The following is a 7908-nucleotide window of genomic DNA, read 5'->3' on the forward strand; positions in this document are numbered from 1 at the left end:
ACATTGTTTTTATTTTCTTGTTTATGTGTTTGTTTTCATAAATAATGCTAAAATTCTAATACATGCTCTGATCCAGGGCTTGAAGATCATTTTCTTAGGTTAAATTCCTAGAAGATTCATTGCTGTCTCTAAGTGTACATGTTTAATCTTTTCTTTTTTTTTAATATATATTTGCCAAACTGACCTCCAGGAAAACTGTTCCAATCTTGTCTACCTTGCATGAGCCTGCCACAAAAGAATTCCCCACAAAAGGATTTTGTCAGTTTCCTTCTGAATAGTCTTTTACTTCTACATTTGCTTGATTTATGGACATTAAGAAAGCTAGGTTTAGAATTAGGCAGACTCAGTTTTGAAATGGCCATGTCACCGACTAGAAGTGTGACCCTGAGCAAATTCCTTTGACACCTCCAAGCCTCAGTGTCCTCATCTGTAAAATAGGATGCTAGGAAAGGATTATTGCAAAGACTGAATGAAATAATATATGCAAAGCGCTTAGTTTAGTGTTCAGCACTTAGGATTGCCCATGAAAAAGTAAAAATTAAGCTCAAACTAAGAAGGTAAAAATCTGCCTGATTCTTGCATCAAGCTGGAAGAATAGGCCCAGATAAAGCCAGCTGCACAGTCGACAGGATGCAGTGTCCCCTAAGGACACACTGCAGCTGTAAAGTGCCATAATAGCTGCCTTCTTCGAGTGACTACTCCTCCCCTACTCACTGAGAAATCTTATTCTCCACAATCATAAATATCAGAAACTTTGGTGTTCATAATTATATCAATAAAAATGATATATCTGTCTCTTGTCTGGAAAATCTAAGGCCTCTTTGACAGAAATGTGGCCTTGATTTAAAACCCAGAAGTAGAGTTTTCAGTAAAGAGGTGTCTGGACGAAAATTCTTCATCTATCTTAACTTTATTCTTTCCAAATCAAGAGTATACCCTGTGTCCACCTTGCAGTCCAGACTGGATGTTGACCCCTTTATACACAGCCATGCTTTACTTTGAGCCTATAAAAACACTGTTTTATTTAAATTGCATCTAAACTCTGAGAAGAGTTCCCATCTCTTGGTGTTCAGTCGCTCAGTTGTATGCTACTCTGTGTGACGCCATGGACTGCAGCACACCAGGCCTCCCTGTCCTTCACCATCTCCCGAGGTTTGCTCAGACTCATGTCCATTGAGTCGGTGATGCCATCCAACCATATCCTACTATGTGGTATTAAGTAGAAGTAGATAGTACATAAATATAGGGTTTCATTTGGAGTATCTTAAAAGTTTCTTTTTAATACTTTACAAAGGGACTTTCCTGATGGTCTAGTGGTTAAAAATCTGCCAATGAGGGGACATGGGTTTGATCTCTGGTCCAGGAAGATCCCACATGCTGCTGGGCAACAAAGCCTGCTCACCACAACTGTGAATCCTGTGCACTAGAGCCCGTGAGCTGCAACTGCGGAGCCCACGTGCTGCAACTAAGGAAGCCCGTGCACCCTAGAGCCTGTGTTCTGCAACAAGAAAAGCCACCTCAAAGAGAAACCTGCGCTCTGCAACAAAGAGCAGCCTCTGCTCACGGCAACTAGAGAAAGCCAGCACACAGCAATAAAGACCCAGTGCAGTCAAAAATAAACAAATAAATTAAAATTTTTAAAAATACTTTGAAATATTATTTGTTAAATTAGCTGTTGTTAAACAAATTGAATGATTTTGCCCCCAACTAATACTGATTTTTGAATTGTTTCTTGGAGTTTCTTTCAGTTCTGATACTAAGTTGTTACTTTGGTGGCAAAACTTTTTGCTCAGGTAGTTGATTTTTTTTAAACTGAGGTATAATTGACATATATCATATATTTGTTTCAGGTATACCACATAATGATTTGATATTTGTGTAGATTACAAAATGATCACCATCGTAAGTCTAGGTACCATCCATCACCAAGTAAAGTTACATATTTTTTCCTTCTGATGAGAACTTTTAAGATTTATTATCTTGGCAACTTTCAGATATGCAATACAATAATATTGACTATATTCAACTACGTGATACATTACGTGTCCATGACTTACCTATTCTACACCTGAAAGTTTGCACCTCTTAACCCTTTCACCCCCTTTGCCCACCTGCTAACCCCCATCCCCTCTGCAACCACCAATTTTGCCACTCTATCTGTGAGTTTGATTTTGCTTTGTTTTTTGTTTGTTCTATTTTTTAGATTCCACATATAAGTGAAATCACACTGTATTTTTATTTTCTTCTGCCTGACTTATTTCACTTTGCATGATACCCTCAAGTTCATCTGTGTAGTCACAAATGGCAATAATTTTTTTAATGGCTGAGTATTCCATTGTGTGTGTATATGTGGATATATATCACTTCAGTTCAGTTCAGTTGCTCAGTCATGTCTGACTCTTTGCGACCCCATGAACCACAGCACGCCAGGCCTCCCTGTCCATCACCAACTCCCAGAGTCCACCCAAACCCATGTCTATTGAGTCGGTGATGCCATCCAACCATCTCATCCTCTGTCGTCCCCTTCTCCTCCTGCCCCCAATCCCTCCCAGCATCGGAGTCTTTTCCAATGAGTTAACTCTTCGTATGAGGTGGCCAAAGTATTGGAGTTTCAGCTTTAGCATCAGTCCTTCCAAAGGAGACCCAGGACTGATCTCCTTTAGGATGGAGTGGTTGGATCTCCTTGCAGTCCAAGAGACTCTCAAGAGTCTTCTCCAACATCACAGTTCAGAAGCATCAATTCTTCGGTGCTCAGCTTTCTTTATAGTACAACTCTCACATCCATCCATGACTACTGGGAACACTATAGCTTTGACTAGACGGACCTTTGTTGGCAAAGTAATCTCTCTGCTTTTTAATATGCTGTCTGGGTTAGTCATAATTTTCCATCAAAGGAGTAAGAGTCTTTTAATTTCATGGCTGCAATCACCATCTGCAGTGATTTTGGAACCCCAAAAAATAAAGTTTGACACTGTTTCCATCCACTGTTTCCCCATCTATTTGCCAGGAAGTGATGGGACCGGATGCCATGATCTTAGTTTTCTGAGTGTTGAGCTTTAGCCAACTTTTTCACTCTCCTCTTTCACTTTCATCAAGAGGCTCTTTAGTTCTTCTTCACTTTATGCCATAAGAGTGGTGTCATCTGCGTATCTGAGGTTATTGATATTTCTCCCGGCAATCTTGATTCCAGCTTGTGCTTCCTCCAGCCCATCCCACTTCTTTATCCATGTATCAATGTATCAGTGGACACTTAGAGTTTATTTATTTATTTATGCTCATGCCACACAACTTGCAGTTTAGTTCCTTAACAAGGTATTGGACCTGGGCTATTGCAGTGAGAGCGCTGCGTCCTAACCACTGGGCCACCAGGGACCTCTCTAGGTTGTTTCCGTGGTGGTGGTGGTTTAGTCACCAAGTAGTGTTTGCTTTTTGCGACCCCATGGGCTGTAGCCCGCCAGGCTCCTCTGTGCATGGGATTTCCCAGGCAAAAATACTGGAATGGGTTGCCATTTCCTTCTCCAGAGGATCTTCCGGACCCAAGGGTCAAACCTGGGTCTCCTGCATTGTATGCAGTCTCCTGCATTGCAGGAGGATTCTTTACTAACTGAGCCACCAAAGAAGCCCTGACTGTTTCCATACCTTGGCTATTGTAAATAATGCTTCAAAGAACATGGAGGAGCTCACATCTTTTCAAATTAGTATTTTTGTTTTCTTCTTCAAATAAGTACCTAGAAGTGGAATTGCTAGATCATATGGTAGTTCTAGTTTTAATTTTTTGAGGAACCTCTATATTATTTTTACAGTAGCTGTACCAATTCACATTCCTGCCAGTAGGACACGAGGGATCCCTTTTCTCGACATCTTCTCCAACACTTGTTACTTCTGTTTTATGACAAACATTCTGATAGGTGTGAGGTGATATCTTCTTGTAGTTCTGATTTTCATTTCCTTGATGATTAGTGATGCTGAGCATCTTTTCATGTGCCTGTTAGCCATCATTATGACTTCTTCTAAAACGTATTTATTCAGATCCTCTGCCCATTTTTAAAATCAGATTGTTTGTGTTTTTTTGCTATTGAGTTGCCCGAGTTCTTTATAGATTTTGGATATTCACTCCTTTTTGGATATATGATTGGAAATATTTTTCCCTGATAGCTCAGTTGGTAAAGAATCTGCCTGCAATGCAGGAGACCCCGGTTCGGTCCCTGGGTCAGGAAGATCCTCTGGAGAAGGGATAGGTTACCCATTCCAATGTTCTTGGGCTTCCTTTGTGGCTCAACTGGTAAAGAATCCACCTTCAATGCAGGAGACCTGGGTTTGATCCCCGGGTTGGGAAGATCCCCTGGAGAAGGGAAAGGCTACCCACTCCAGTATTCTCCCTGGAGAATTCCATGAACTGTATAGTCCATGGGATTGTAAAGAGTCAGACACAACTAAGTGACTTTCACTTCATTTCTTCGTCTTCTTTTTGCTGTGCAGAAGCTTTTTTCTTTTGATGTAATCCTATTTGCTTATTTTTGCTTTTGTTGCATTTGTTTTTGGAGTCAGATTCAAAAAATAATCACCAGTACCAATGCCAAGGAGTTTATTGGCTATGTTTTCTCCTAGGAGTTTTATGGTTTCAAGTCTTATATTCAAGTCTTTAATCCTTTCTGAGTTATTTTTTACATATGGTGTAAGATAGTGATCCAGTGTCATTCTTTTACATTTACTGTCCAGTTTTTTCAGTACCATTTATTAAAAAGACTGTCGTTTCCCCATTGTCTATTTTTGCCTCCTTTATCAAAAATGAATTGGGGCCACATATGCATAGGTGTAATTTCTGGGCTCTTTATTCTGGTCCATTGATCTATGTGTCTGTTTTTATGCCAACACCATATTATTTTGATTACTGTAGCCTTGTAATATAGCTTGAAATCAGGAAGCATGATGCCACCAGCTTTGTTCTTCTTTCTCAAGATTGCTTTGAGTATTCCCTGTCTGTTGTGGTTGCATAAAAATGTTGGAATTGTTTGTTCTGCTTTTGTGAAAAATGTCATTATAATTTTGATAGAGATTGAATGAAATCTATAGATTGCTTTGAGTGGAATGGACATTTTAACAATATTAATTCTTCTAATCCATGAGGATGGAATAGCTTTCCATTTGTGTCTTTTTCAATTTCGCTCATCAATAGTTTTCAGTGTACAGGTCTTTTTCCTCCTTAGTTAACTTATTCCTAGGTAACTTTTTAAAATTTTGTGTTGTATTTATTTATAATTCTGTGCTTAGTTGTTCAGTTGCGTCCATCTCTTTGTGACCCCATGGACTGCAGCCCACCAGGCTTCTCTGTCCATGAGGATTTTCCAGGCAAGAATACTGGAGTGGGTTGCCATGCCCTCCTCCAGGGGATCTTCCCAACCCAGGGATCGAACCCAAGTCTCCTGCATTGCAGGTGGATTCTTTACCATCTGAGTCACCAGGGAAGCCCTATTCCAAGGTATTTTATTCTTTTTGATGCAATCATAAATGGGATTTTTTTCTTAATTTCCCTTTTTGATTGTTTGTTGTTAGTGCATTAAAATGCAACCAGTTTTTGTATATTGATTTTGTACCCTGCAACTTTACTGAATTTTTTTTATTAGTTCTAACAGCTTTTTGGTGGAGTCATTAGAGTTTTCTAGGTGTGAAATCATGTCATCTGCAAATAGTAATAATTTTACTTCTTCCAATTGATTTTTTAAATTAAATAAATAACTTACTATGTCATAGTGTTCTATTAGCAAATAACAGGATTTCTGATCTTTTTTCCAAGTCTTATTGATTAGTTACTATAACTCTATTCCTGTACATTACATAGCAGTTATTTTCTAAAATATTTTTATGTCCTATGTCAGTTAATTCAGTTAATTCACTTGTCATAGCTAACTACTTAGCAACATGCTTCATGCTTGGTAGTGAATTCTCCAGTGACGTAAGTAGTCCCTGCGTGTCCAGACCCAAAGGCAATGTAGATGTGATCATTTTTAAAAAACAATCTTCCTTTCCTGAATGATCACTTCACACCTTTTAGTCTCAAAAACCATCCTATTTCTCTTAAGGTGGACATTATCTATGTGTATTCATTGTAGCTAAAAGATGAAGGTACCATAAAATATCTTTGGTTTTCATGTCAGAATTTGGAAGGTTATATTCTCTATGATGAACATTTTGGTTATTTATCATTTTACACTACTAAAAGCACACTGCAACAGATGCTTTCTTTGTGCCCTTCTGGGATGACAATATCTCAGACAAGCGCTGATGATGTAAAACACAGGCATACCTGCCTAACATATGTGGACTTCAATCAGACTTGCTGTCGTGGCTGCTTCTTGCTTGTATTTATTCATTTTTGCCTGCAGTGCATCTTTGTTGTGGCGCACAGCCTTTCTCTAGTTGCGGCGAGCAGGGCCTACTCTCTAGTTGCAGTGCACGGGCTTCTCTTTGTAGTGGTTTCTCTTGTTTTGTGGAGCACGGGCTCTAGACCTTGCAGGCTCTAGAGTGTGGTCTCAGCTGTTGTGGCGCACAGGCTTGGTTGCCCCAGAGCATGTGAAATCTTTCCAGACCAGAGATGGAACCAGCGTCCCCTGCATTGCCAGGTGGATTCTTAACCCCTAGACCACCAGGGAAACCCTGCTTTTTACTTTCGAAGTCTTAATACTGATGTCAGCTGCATATGTAGGACTGGATTGGTGGTAGCCTGTGTTATGCGTTTCGAGAGATGCCAGACAAACCCTCACCCTCAAGCTTACCAGTGCCTACAATTTCAACAACAGAGATTCATTCCTTTGGGTTTGCAACTTGCTACTTCAAGATGATTCTTTCAACAAATTGTTTCTCCATGATTATGATTATTGTAGAAAATCAGGAGCTTCCAGAGAAGTTGATAAATGAAAATAGAAATTACCTATAGCTCACAATTCAGACTCTACTACTGTTAACATTTTGTTGTTTCCTTCTTTTCCTTTCATATACATAAAACTGAAAAGGTAATCTTCTCTTTAGAATCTTTTGTTATGTATTAAAGTAGCTTTGTGTGCATGCATGCATGCCTGTTCAGTCGCTCAGTCGTGTCTGACTCTTTGCGACCCCATGGACTGTAGCCAGCCAGGCTCCTCTGTCCTTGGAGTTTTTGGGGCAAGAATAACAGGGTGTTTTCATTTCCTACTCCAGGGAATCTCCCCTGACCCAGGGATCGAACCCCTATCTATGTGTCTCCTGTATTGGCAGGCAGATTCTTTACCACTGAGCCACTTGGGAAGCCCAAAGTAGCTTTACAGTAAAAGAAATCTGATGAATATAAATTCCAAGAATTTCTCTAAATTTACTTCTGGTCCCTTCATTCATTCAATAAATATTAACTAAACATCTACTATGAGCAAAGCTTTGAGCTAGACACAGATTAATGATACAGAACATACTATTCAGTGTATAAAAATTCACATATTCTTAATCAGTAGTCAGACATGTAATCAGTGAATAAACTATTTTAGGTTCATTATTTCTTATAGAGATCTCAAGCTTATTTGGTTTTAAGGGTTGTATAGTATTCAATTGTATTGATCTCACCATTCTCTATCATTGCAAATTTGGGATGTTTTCTCCTCTCTCTCATTTTCAGAGTCTTGCCTTGAACTCAAATCCTCAAAGTGAAGTGAAAGTGTTAAATCACTCAATCGTGTCCAACTCTGTGTGACCCCATGGACTGTACCCCAGGCTCCTCTGTCCATGGAATTCTCCAGGCAAGAATACTGGAGTGGGTTGCCATTCCTTCTCCAGGGGATCTTCCCAATCCAGGGATTGAACCCTGGTCTCCCTCATTGCAGGCAGACTCTTTACTGTCTGATCCACCAGGTAAGACTCTAAATTCTCAAAAGAGGTTATCAA

This window comes from Bos taurus, chromosome 11 (assembly GCF_002263795.3).
Source record: "Bos taurus isolate L1 Dominette 01449 registration number 42190680 breed Hereford chromosome 11, ARS-UCD2.0, whole genome shotgun sequence".
Lineage (NCBI taxonomy): Eukaryota > Metazoa > Chordata > Mammalia > Artiodactyla > Bovidae > Bos > Bos taurus.